Genomic DNA, 12278 nt, shown 5'->3' with positions numbered 1-12278 from the left:
CTTGGGGGAGGGGAGGGGGGAGCACAATGTACATGTTTGGCAACAAACAGAATGGTATAGCTGGTCATTCCTCTCATCGGTAACTGTGGGATTTTGCTCTATGCAAGTAGACTGTGTTCAAATAGCAGTGCTATATATTTCAATAATCCTTTATTGGCTGCAGAGTTCTTTGGTATTTTCCAAAGATTTAAAAGGTGGTGTACATAAACACATAGTGAAGTTCCTTAAATTGTGATCCCAGCACCCATCAGGAGGATATTTCTGCTGGAGACCACCAGTACTGACCCCAAGGGAGAATGCAAAGTTAGTGGGAGGGCTTGTAAATTGTACTCAAATTATTGTCACCCAATTTATTCAGTATTCTATGAAAAGTTGCCTATGAAGGCTGTTAAGTCTAGCAAGGATTGCTGTGGGAGTGAGATTAATTCTTGATACAAGTGTCAGCAGAAAAAACAATATATAAAACACCTTTCTTTCGGTGTCCAGGCTGTGACCTGTGTCTGGAACCACAATGTGGTCTCTACTCCTGCTGAAACCGGACCTGGTACCATTCTTGGTGCATTAACTTCTGACAATATGGGCTCTCACCTAGAACCCTTGTCTCTGCATTTAGGGTCTTATTTGGCATGAGTGTGATCATAGCAATCTCTGGCATGAATATGGGACTCGCCAACTGAGGCCAGACAAAGTTTATACCAATCAAAGAGGAATTAGGACAGGAACCAGCTGGAAGATCTGAACAATTTGAGGCTAATAGTCTCTTAATGGAAGTAAAATAAATTACAGTTTGATTAATGTCAACTGATTCATGCTAATCTGTTACTTTTTTAAATGCAAACTTGATATTCCGTTCCGTTCTTGTGTGCAATGTTTCAGTTGTAATTTTATGATAATGCATCTCTTCATTATAGTACACAAACCTCCTTTCAAATTATGACATTACTGTGACTGCACCTAATCTACTTATGGAAGATAACTATCATCACTGAAGGAATTTTACTTGTATCTAAAGATGATCAATTCTGTGCATTCCAAATAAACTTTCAGTGTTTCCCCTTACGACTTACCCAGATCTACAGTGGTATATCACCTTTAGTAATCCATTTTTTGGATTGCATTTAGGCCAAGTTAATATTGGTTCCAATCTGAGTTTTCATTATGTATGTAATCCACATTTATGCATCTTTGACCTGAGCATGGTTTGCTTTAATGAGTTCCATTCCATGATTTTTTATAGGGAGAGGGTGAGAACATTGCAGAGAGCCTTGCCTTTGTTCTCTTGGTTCAGGAACTGTTCCCTTAGCTTGGAAACTTGTGCATGTTACTCTGCCGTTTAAGGAGGGTGAGAAGGAAACCATGGGATACTAATTTCCTGACACAGCTTCACATCTGGTGTCAGGAAATTAGTAGACTTGGTATGTGAGTCTGAACACCTGGAAGTTTTCGGTTGATCAGAGAGAGCCAGCATGGATTTGTAAAGGGTGACTTGGGCCTATCAGACCTGATTATTACCACTTCAAACAATTCAAAATAACGGACAGGGCAATGTATAAGGATATTATTTATGCGGACATTTGTCTTGACAAGAGATTGTTGGTTAAAACTGAAGCTTATTGAATTGATGACAAATTATTGCTCTGATAGGAAATATGCCTGAATGACAAGAGATTGGGAGGAGGAATAATAAGCAGATACTCACACTAACAGAATATAACCAGTGTATCTCAAAAACATCAGTGTTTGGGTTACAGTTATTTAATGCTCCCTAAAATGCTACACCCAGCTTTTCTTTCAACATTCAAAAGCTTCAAAATCTTGCCTCTGTATTCAAACTTTCAGTTATCTTCCTTAAGTATAGTATTTCCACTACTGTTTGATGAAGGTTTGAATCTGTTTTGATATCTTAAGGTACTTCAAATGTACAAGTCAGTTTATGACTTACTAAGTATTTGACTGACTTTATCAATGTTCTGATGCTTTGTTTCAGAAGCCATTTGCCAAACATATCCTGCCCATGTTGCTCAAAAATAATCAAGGAGTAAACACTGTTTGGATTTATAAAAAGCCTTTGAAGAAATGTACAGTGATTAACAACACTTAATCTGAGAAACAACTTCAATTTTTATGTAATGGTATCATGAATATCATGGGAAGACTGTCTCTGTTGAATCCTTAAACCATCATTGGTTTATATTCCATTTGAGGATTGTTTAATTCTTCAATTTTACCCACATGATCTACTGAGATGGCACATAACCTGGATAATTATATTTGATATTTCTCTTGTTAGACTATTTTAGGTTTAAGGTGATATTAATTGTCGTTTGCTAATGAAAATTCACAAAATGGAAGAGTGACTTCCATTCCTGGAATGTGTCACTGAATAATGACCAGAGGGAATGTGTCCAAAACCAACTAATTTCCCAGCAGTTGTTGCTGTATTAGGGATTATTTGATACTTTGGTTTTCAGTTTTTGTTTAGACAGTTAGAGGAGTTAACTAGAATGAAACTCAATCAGATCAAGGCATTAGAGAAAAATCATAAGGAACTTTTGGATTCTGACAGTGTTATTTTACATATGTGACAATGCCAGTAATTGGGATATAGACTTCCATATGTTATGCTCACTGGCTATTAGTGTTTGAACCGAGCTGTAACTTCAATGGAATAACCAAAGAGTAAACTTAATATGCGCACAGAAATCCTCTCCTAAGTGCATAACTGAAAGGGATTCAGAATTTCATTCTTCTTTGGACAGGAAAAAGACACTATAACTTGAATCATTTCACAGTGAACATATGAAACAAATTAGGAGCAAGAGTGCCATTTGGCCCATCAAGCCTGTTCTACTATTTAATAGGATCAGTTCTCATCTCTGCATTCCAATCTATGTGTGGTAACTTTCCACTCCTGGCTTATCAAAAATTTATTATTCTCTGCCTTTTTTATATAAAAAAACTTAAAGATTCTGCTTCCATCACACCTTGAGGAAGAAAATCCCCAAGGTTCACGACCTCATCTCCGCCTTGAGTGGGTGACCCCTTATTTTTAAACAGTGAATTGGAATTGGTTTATTATTGTCACTTGTACCGAGGTACAGTGAAAAACTTGTCTTGCATAACATTCATACAGATCAATTCATTACACAGTGCATTGAGGTAGTACAGGGTAAAACAACAACAATGCAGAGTAAAGTGTAACAGTTACAGACAAAGTGCAGAGCAGGTAGACAATAAGGTGCAAGGTCATAACGAGGTAGATTGCTCGCTTGGACGAGTAGATCTCTAGGCAGAATGAGTAGAACACTAGTTCTAGATTCTCCCACAAGTATCCTCTCCACACACACACACTGTCAAGACCCTTCTGGATCCTACATATTTCAATCAAGTGCCATCTCACTCTTTTAAACTTCAGTGGATGCAACCCACAGCTGTCTAACCCACCTTCATAAGACAATCCATCCACCCAAGGGAATAGTCCAGTAAACCTTCTCTGAACTGTTTCCAATACATTAACATCCTTCCTTAAGTAAGAAAATCAACACAACATGGCAGTCCCGAGGTGGTCTTAAACATAGCCTGAAATAACTGAAGCATGACCTCACCATTTTAATAGTCAATTCTACTGACTTTCCTAAATACTTGCTATACCTGCATATTAGCCCTTTGCTGATCAAGCACTAAGACACACAGACAATTCAGTGCTCTGCAATCTCTCACCATTTAGATAATATGCTATGTTTTTAATTTTCCTGCCAAATTAGACAATTTCACATTTTCCCACCTTATACTCTGCCAGATCTTTTCCCATGCATTTATATCCATCTGTAGATTCCTTGTGTCTTCTTCACAACTTACTTTCCTGCCTATCTTGTGTCATTAACAAATTTATCAACCGTATCTTCAGTGCTTTCATCCAAATCATTCATATAAATTGTAAAAATTAACATCCTAGCAGTGATCCCTGGTCAACGCCACTTGTAACATCTTGCCAAGCAGAAATAGCTCCATTTATATCTATTCTCTATTTCCACTCTTCAATCCATGCCGATAGGTTACCAACTACATCACTTGCTTTTAGTTTACACAATAACCTCATATGACATCTTATCAAATCCTCTCTGGAAATCTAAGTATAGAACATCAACTTTTTTCCCTTTACATTCAGAATGAGTAACTTCTTCAAAGAACTACTGTAAATTGGTCAAACATGATTTTCCCTTCGCAAAACCGTAAAGTAGAAAACTAAAGAAGGTTGAGGTTCTTCTTTGATCTAAAAAGAAAAAAAAGATTGAAAATTATTATGGCAGTGCTGACTTACGGTAAGGTGAATAATCAACTTATGGTCTCCTGAGAGTGATCTATCCATCGATCGGGACAGGGCACTGCTTGGGACACATGAATTAATGGACTAAATCCTTTTGATATACAGAGGTCTATGCATTGGGCTCTATTTTCCATTTTCATGGGGGCAAGTTTTGATGAAGTTTGATGGAGCACTGAGCTTTAGTCATTGGAACTCTTGTCTGAAATTTATCACTAATCTAAGTATTCAAATTCCCAATGATCGTATATGGCAGGTGAAGCTTGACATTCCTGGCATAAAACTGATGGGCCAGATATGAAGTGCACCAGCCTCCTCTGCTCCATGATCTGTCTATCTGACTAAAGCTTACCTCTGACTTCTATGTTCCCACGTACAGAGATGAGCTGACCTGTAAGGAGGAAATTTCTGGCAGTTCTCTCTGCATCTACTGCCAAAAGTTAAGTACATAAGGAAATAGTTTTTATTCAACAGTTTGGATAAAACACCAAGGCTCATTATACACCCGCAATCAAGGCTGAAAATACCAGATGGGAAATAAATTGGTTTACCTTGGTGACATTTGAGCTAGACTTTAAAAAAAAAACCCTGTAAACTGAAGAAAGGAATATGACTAAGGGAGATATAAAAAGATCCAGTTTTGAAATATGGGAAATATTTGATTTATAAAGCGAACTTTATTAGGTACCTTTAATTTTAGTTTCGTGTTGAGGAGTGGAGAATATAAACCATGTGTGGGACAGTGCACATTTTGACTAATTACAACCTTAGTACTAGCGATGAAATGGAGAAAAGAGGAGTGATTTTCATTGTCTACAATTGACTTCAGTCAGGCTCATACATGTATTAATGGAAAAAGTTCATTGATTTAATCCAGACTCTGGGAATAGGTACCAGCACAGAGAGAGTGGTGACTGCGGTATGTCTCTCAACTGGGAGACCTAACGTTGGCTGAAAACTGAAGAACAAAATCGGGAGTGGTGCACAATGAGTTGCCAATTCCTCTGAATGTTATTTAGTGCTGATCTCACTGACCAATCTTCCTCCTCTTTAGTTTCTTTCCAGCCACCCAACAACTGTACATTCTAGAAAAAAATAAAGTACTAGTGCAGTAAATTTGATAGCTAAAATGATTTCATAATTTTTGACTAATTTGATAATTAATGTTTAAAATTATGAGAGGATGTGATAAGGTGGAGAGTGACAAGTCTTTTCTTCAGGGTAGGGGAGTCCAAAACTAGGAGATGTAGGTTTAGGGCGAGAGGGGAAAGATTTAAGAGACCTGAGGGGCAACGTTTTCACGCAGAGGGCGGTGAGTATATGGAACAAGCTGCCAGAGGAAGTGGTTGAGGCAGGTACAACAGTATCATTTAAGAAGCACTTGGATAGGTACATGGTGGGGCGGGGCTTGGAGGGATATGGGCTGAATGCAGGAAATTGGGACTAGCTGGGTGGGCACCATGATCGGCATGAACTGGTTGGGCCGAATGGCCTGTATCTGTGCTGTATTGCTCTATGACTAATTTAATATTTTATGCTATTGCATTACCAATATTTATGTAATATTCTTAATAGAAACTTCAGCATGGATTCAAGTACAACTGCTGCCCACTTTTAGCATCCAGTTTTATTCTTGTCTCCTTCATATTAACTGGTAACAACTCACCATGAATATTACCATATGTGAATGGATAAATGTTGATCCTACAATATTTGTTAATTGACAGTGATACTAATGTGAAAAGCCATCAACAATTCTCATGGGAACTGATAAACGAGATGCTTTTTATGTCTACTGGGAACACAATATGGTGATTAAGGATTCAAAGTTCTTGGAGACACAACAACATGTAACCAACAAGTTTTTCTGATATTTATATTTCTTTATGGGCCTATAATTTTGGTAAAGATTTTTTTCAGAACTGTATGATTGATGATAAAAGGTCAGTTTGAACACCAAATCATTTGGTACTAGAAATCGAGGATATATTCCAAATTAACAGGATGACAGCAATAGCCTCTGAAGCTTTGTGTACATTTATTCAAACCACAGATGAGAGATTGAGTGTTTCTGGCTTACAGTGAAGCTATTCCTTCTACATCAAGGCAGAACAGTTTTAGCTGCAAGATGATGCAAAATTGAAAATACAACTTAAATCAAGTGAGATCTCTACTATGCAGACACAGTAGTGTAGCGGTTAGAGTAACATTATTACAGCGCCAGTGACCTGGGTTCAATTCTGGCCGCTGTCTGTAAGGAGTTTGTACGTTCTCCCCATGTCTGCGTGGGTTTCCTCCAGGTGCTCCAGTTTCCTCCCACATTCCAAAGACATACGGGTTAGGAAGTTGTGGGCATGCTATGTTGGCGCCGGAAGTGTGGCGACACCTGTGGGCTGCCCCCAGTACATTCTATGCAAAGATGCATTTCACTGTGTGTTTTGATGTACATGTGACTAATAAATAGATCTTATCTTCTCCCTCAGCAGATTATTTTCTACAAACTGAAGCAGGAATGTTTAATTTTTGCTGCTCTAATTTATGGTTAAAAAAATTGAATGAATTTGCTGAAACTGTCATGCATCTCCTGTGTGTCCCCCTATTTGGATGCTGGGATATGATACACATATATGACGATCCCATGCAGACAAGAACAAAATAGTGAAGAGGAAAAGAGATAGGGAAGGACAAAACCCTGACAGCAAAGGGTTGATCTTGCTGCACCTAGCGCTTTCTCGTTTCTTCCATTTTTCCATGCTACAGACTTGAAGCTTATCTTCTGGATTTAAGATCTTGTAGTTCTCACAGTTGAACATGAAAAGCTTTGAGTAACCTCAAGGGAGCTGTGTCATAAAGACCTCCATGGAATGTCAATGGGTAGTTAAGCAGACAGCGATGAAGCCCTGAACATTTAATACTTGATAGAAGACCTTTATGGTTCAGTCCTTACTTAGTAAAAGCACTGTTTCCTCATAACTTGATAGTTACTGTTTCTAACTAACAAAGGTATAGCTTCCATTTTAAACCTTTCACTTTGAATAATATAAATTTCAAAACCCCAAACTTCATTTTGTTATACCACAAGCTTGGATCGTGGCTGCTCTGAAGTACCCAGATGTTGGATTAGATCATTTGGGTAATTTATAAACATTTTTTTTGTTGATAAGAAGCTAGGATTCCAACCCTATCCTCTCCCAAGATAAAACGACCTAGCCACATAGCAGCGAGCTCTTTTATTGAAATCAATTTCCTACAACACTGCCTAGAAATACATTTCAATTAGTAAAACATTATTTGTGCTTCATACTTTGCCTTGAAATTTCCAGGCAAAAGTACGTGTTAATGCAAATATCCATTACATTTAGTGCTACCAGGCAGAGATGAATTTCCAGCTAAATGTCCACAGACTTATCTACCTGTGAAACAAAATATTGCAGTCTCTTCTTGATTATTGATGATCTTCGTTACCTCCAGGCCTGAATGCTCCAGTTCCCTTCTGCCAACCTCTCAACTTGCTTCCTTCAGAAACATCATCTAAAGATTCTGCTGCCCATTCCCAATTTTCCTTTCCCCTTCACACCTTGCTCATTGGTCTTCATTGGTTCCTGGGCCAGGCTGTGCCTTTCCTGATTTCTGTGCCCTTCATCAGTACCATGAACTTCTGAGATGCGTGTTCTTCCCGTTCTAGCTTCCTGTGCATCCCTCATCTTTCTGCAATTGGTTGTCAAATCCTCTGGTGCCTCTGCCCAAAGCTATGGAATTCTTGCCACCTTGCCTCTCTATCTCAGTAACTGAAGGAAGAGCTTCTGAAGCTGAGGCAACTAACTTAAGAGATGTGTAAGAGAGTTTGAAAGACTTGTAGGGTAGGAAGCGTTGCACAGAATGGGAGGTCTGAGGTCATGAAGATATTGGAAAACAAGGATGGGAGTTAATCAAAGTATGGCTACGTACGTAGGTCAGCAAGCAGAACTCTTGAACAAAAGTTCATGTGAGTTAGGAAAAAATAGCAGAGTTTTGGAGAAGAACCCTCAGCTGATATTGCAAAGTAGCTTTCTTCCATTATAAACTATGACAAATGAAGGTGGGAAACAACGTTCATACCAGGAGAACAGAATTATACTTGTCTGATATGTTGAGAAAAAAATTTCTCTTTTCACTTCCTTCAACAAGGCTCCATCGAAGAAGCAGCCTTCTGGTTCATGAGGTATTTATTTTCAGAATAAACTAAATAATTTGACAATATGTTCACACTTGACATAATCCAGAAGTTCTGCATATATGATACAGAAACTTTATTTGTTTACTCTAAGAATTTAACAAAGGGATAAAACTGTCTAAACATAATTGTCTCATGGCAGAAAATAAAGGCCACATAATGATGCATTGATGGAAACTTTTGGTGACAACAAATGTTCAAAGGCATGGAGTTGCTGTTTCATCAAGACCTCACTTTTTCTCAGGGAAATTTTTATTTAAATGTTAATAATTTAGTTTATTTCTTTGAATGATTGTTAAAATCAAGTCTGTGCCATTTTCTAATTTGTAAGCAACTTCTACCAAGAAAGGATACAACACACTTTACCTATGAGAGTTACAAAGATAGCTTTAACTTACTGAAAGAACTTTATGACCATTATTGTTTGCTGTTGAGTAAACTGCAGCAATGTAGTATTAAATTCAAAATCAATTTATTGCTTTGTAATGTATCATACAATATGATTATGCCGTATTAAACGTGTATTATCAGCACTGCACCATTTGGCTTTGGGATCAGAACCAAGTGCTTTTCTCACTTGGTACGCACCTAAAGAATACATTACAGCAAGTGTCACAGGCCAGTGATCAAGTACGGAAGTTCTTGTGTTTTCCCCTCCTTAGTTCGGACTAATAATAAGCGGTCTGGTTGAATTGATTTACTCCAACCCAGAAACTGAATGTGAAAATTTCGCTTGGTTAAGGACACGTGTGTCGCACTTGTTGCTTTTGGAATCAGGTCGTTCATCTTAGGTTCTAAGCCATCTCCATATCTTAATATCTCTTCATTTTGTGATGGTATGGTAGCTGATTCTGCCTTACCATCATTGCCCAGATCCAATGTCATAGTGAATGACAATTTTTAAAATTTCTTTTAAAAATTTTATTTACAGCGTGGTAACAGGCCCTTCCGGCCCAACGAGTCCGCGCCGCCCATTTTAAACCCAAATTAACCTATCCGTACGTCTTTGCAATGTGGGAGGAAACGGGAGTACCCGGAGGAAACCCACGCAGACACGGGAGAACGTACAAACTCCTTACAGACAGCGACGGGAATCAAACCCCGATTGCTGGCGCTGTAATAGCGTCGCGCTAACCGCTACGCTACCATGCCGCCCTAATGACGAGCATAATTTCTCATCCCTCCCCCTCTCCTCTTTACACTGGCCATTGTCCGTCTCCACTCTCAGTCCTGATGCAGAGTCTCAACTTGAAACCTTGACAATGCCTTTCCTCTCACAGATGCTGTTTGACCTGCTGAGTTCCTCCAGCAGATTATGACCAGAGTGTCTGTAATGAAAAATACCCGAATTTCAATTCCTTTCATTTCAACAGACATAAAAATCTGCACTGCCAGCTTCATATCCAGGCACCGTTAAACATCTACCCCATTTTTTAAACTGGTGCGTTACACTCATCCATGGCATTTCCGTTGCACAATTTGCATGTATGTATTTGAAGTTATCAGTTTACCCCCAATGTACACATGTTAATCTTTGATACATGCAGACAGAAAGTACTAAAAATATTTAACTTTAATCAGAAATGAAAGTTGTTATTACTGGATCCCATGGATAATGGATCCCATTCATCTTAACTTTACGCAGCTTTTCTTGCATAGGTTTTGAAGGCCATTGAATACAACTTATTTTCATTTTGAATTGTTGCTGAACTATGAATAAACACATTGAGTTAATTTTATTTGTTGCTCAAAGTAGGTCAGTTTCAGCTCATAAGCAACAGGAGCACCCAAATAAATAGAACAACCAGCAACAACAACATATTAACGGTGGAATAATAGTTGCCTCGGAGAGTGTTACAATCATTGGGTTCAGATGAAGCCATAAAACATAGTAAGTCAGCAGTCTTGTAACATCCATCCAAGAAAACTCTTTGTTTGTTGGAACAAACTACCTTCCAATTGCCATTTGTTCCAATGGTTTCCTCCACCATTGCCAAGTTTTGCCAGTGGGATGCCATCATGTGATGCAAGAAAAACTGAGGCTTAATTATTGCAGGATGTTATCAGAATATTAATTAATCAATAACGAAAGCAACAGATGACTAGAAATATGTTGTAATACAAGAACATTCCTGAGCACTCCAGATGATATAAGCAACACAAGTGACCCGTAGTGTCAGTCGTGATTTAGTTGGTATCAGAGTTACTTCTAACCAGAAGGTTTGGATTCAAGTTCCACTACAGAGACAGGAGGACGTAAGTTTAACGTGGTACTGAGGGACTGCTGCACTAACAGATTAGCCATTGTTGGGATCTGATGTTAAACTGAGGCATTGTGGGAAGTTCAAGGGAGACGTCAGAGGGAGGTTTTTCACCTAGAGAGTGGTTGGTGTATGGAATGCGCTGCCTGGGGTGGTGGTGGAGGCTGATACGTTGGTCAAGTTTAAGAGATTGTTAGGTAAGCATATGGAGGAATTTAAGATAGAGGGATATGTGGGAGGAAGGGGTTAGATAGTCTTGGGTGTGGTTTGAAGGGCGGCACAACATGGTGGGCCGAAGGGCCTGTATTGTGCTGTATTGTTCTGTGGTTCATTGTTTGCTCCCTCAGGTGGATATGAAAGATTCCATGGTACAATTTCAAAGAAGAGTATGGGGAGTTATTCTGTGGCAAGTGCCCCCACACCCCCCAACGTCCTTAGAACAGATTATCTGGCTGTTATCACACTGCTGCATGCAAATTGGTTACTGTGATTCCTCTAACAGTGATTGTATTCTGGTGGCTGTTGAACACCAGGATATCCTGCAAGGTGCTTTCAAAATTCTTAACTTTCTTTTTAAGTTGTGAATGTAACACCAAATATTATACCCCAGTTTGTCCTGCAGTTTCTCTCTTATTTTGCTGGTTATGATTTTGTAGCCGTTCCCTTTTGTAGACTCCAGCTAGAAATGTCAATAATTTACAATCCTTAAATGGTCCTCTGATGTTTGTTTTCCACGCAGCTTTGTAGTTATATTTAATGATACTGTTCCTGTATCTCTCCAGCTTCCTTTCTTTTGTCAACCTATCAGTGTAGTTTAGGATGTTAATGGCATTTCTGCATCAACCAACAACACTGGAAGTGAATCCTTCAGAGTTCTCTCAGGGAAGATGTTTTCTGTTTAAAACCTTTTGAATTTAAGCCTATATCAATAGATCCTTTGACCCTTTGCTACTGTAAGTGTTATATTGCTATTTACTCTGCTGGAAACTTCCATAATTTTAACGACCTGACTATGCTTGCATTGTACTTCCTCACACAAGGCAGGGAATGTGTATGTACCTGCTCCAAAGTCTTAGCTTTTGCTGAGCTTCACTAGCAGTTCATTGCTGGCATTTATCTACCGGAGTGCCAGTGGGCTCGGAACTCCCATAACTAATGTGGATGTCCCGAACTTCCTCGCAGAGATCTGTTGGCAATTTTCTGACTGCACTCTGGCACCGGAATCTGTGGTGGACAAGAGCTTGCTGAGATTCCCCACCTGGGGAATCTACACTCTGATCCTGTGCCTGACTTGGCGCAGGATCCATCGACATTTCAATTGACATTTCACCTCATCTCGAATAATCAGACGAGAAAATATAACTCTGTTTCCAGGTTAGTGAATTCAAAACTGACCCGCAGATCGTTATTTCATTAAACGATCTGTCTACAGAACAGCCTTCTGATGAAGGTAGTGGAAGCAGATAACATTCATTTATTT

The 12278-nt window shown here is 38.9% G+C and overlaps 1 protein-coding gene across 1 annotated transcript in view; it reads left to right on the top strand.

The window, feature by feature from the left end:
* The window catches only part of LOC127572941 (versican core protein-like), a 176187-nt gene that overhangs the window by 63829 nt on the left and 100080 nt on the right, over positions 1–12278 (top strand). The gene's annotated exons all lie outside the window — the stretch shown is intronic.

Source organism: Pristis pectinata, chromosome 7, assembly GCF_009764475.1.
Source record: "Pristis pectinata isolate sPriPec2 chromosome 7, sPriPec2.1.pri, whole genome shotgun sequence".
Taxonomy (NCBI): Eukaryota; Metazoa; Chordata; class Chondrichthyes; order Rhinopristiformes; family Pristidae; genus Pristis; species Pristis pectinata.
This window is presented reverse-complemented; position numbering and strand designations above follow the sequence as displayed.